The sequence below is a fragment of the Xylocopa sonorina genome, chromosome 7 (assembly GCF_050948175.1).
Source record: "Xylocopa sonorina isolate GNS202 chromosome 7, iyXylSono1_principal, whole genome shotgun sequence".
Taxonomy (NCBI): Eukaryota; Metazoa; Arthropoda; class Insecta; order Hymenoptera; family Apidae; genus Xylocopa; species Xylocopa sonorina.
The window spans coordinates 2,146,246-2,147,500 of record NC_135199.1 but is presented as its reverse complement, the minus strand read 5'-3'; positions in this window follow the sequence as shown (position 1 = coordinate 2,147,500).

Here is a 1,255-nt window from a genome sequence, read left to right as displayed (position 1 = left end):
CCTCTTCCACCTCCTCCTCCTCCTCCACCGCCTCCTCCGCCTCCCCCTCCTCCTCCTCCTCCTCCTCCTCCTCCTCCTCCTCCTCCACCTCCTCCTCCACCGCCTCCCCCTTTCGCTCTTTCTTTCTGTCTTTACCTATATCACCTTGTCGTTTGTTTCAACTTATCACCCTCTCCCTTCCTTGTTTCGCCACCCTGCCGGCCGTGGGAGAACGCGTATCCTTCCGGAGTCTCGAAGGGTCGTAATCAGGCGCGCGCGGTTCTTTCGCGGAATATTCTCGCAAGGAGAGATTCACCACTGTTTCTACTGCCACCACTACCACCACCACCACCACCACCACCACCACCACCACCAGCACGGCCACCACCACCAGCACCACCACCACTGCTGTTGCTACTTTTCTTCGGAGCACTCGCGGGGAATCGGAACGCGCAACGTCCGCGTACTTACGCTCGCGAAAGCTGGCTCGTGCACACTGCCACGGCGAACACGAGCGGTGCGTGTCGCGTTCGCCACCGCGCACACACGTTCCTCGGCACCGTGCGCCCGCGAGTATGTACACCTGGATAAGGGAGCCGCTATATTTACTATCCACGATCGGTGATTCTTGCACCGAGCCTCTCGATATAGACGATCGTGGCCAACCACGACGACACGGATAAGAGAGAGAGAGAGAGAGAAAGTAAAACCGCTAACGAGACGTCGACGAACGAACGAATGAACGCACGCACGCTCGCGCGCGCGCGAGCGGGCGACACTCTGCCCGACGAGAGATGTGGTGGCCGCGAGAAAATTCGGTATCCCTCGTGGCCGCGGGTGAGTACGTCGTCGGGACACCCGTGGGTACGGTTCAACCACCGTCTCCGGGATGAGGCGCGAGAAAGCGTGGGTGTCGTTCGATACAGAAAGATGACGGACGAAGACCCGGTGGACCCGGTGAGATTTGGTAAATTTTTCGGTCGTCGATCGTTAATTGGCAATCACCCGGGTTCGAATCTGATCAGAGGCTCGATTTCAGGTGGTGCTGCTCGATTCGATGGAATCGTACGATCCGGCGTGGGTCGCGCAATGTCGTGATGCGTGACGACGGTATCTATTACTAGTTAGGCGATCGGGGGTAGTCCGGCGAATCGGTGGGGTTATCTGTTAGGTCGGATGGTGCCGGTGCGGCGTCCGAGAAACTACTGAACGAGTGCCGCGGTTCTCTTCTCCGGCTCGGTTCGGGCACGCTCCTCGGTTCGCTCTCGTAGAGAGA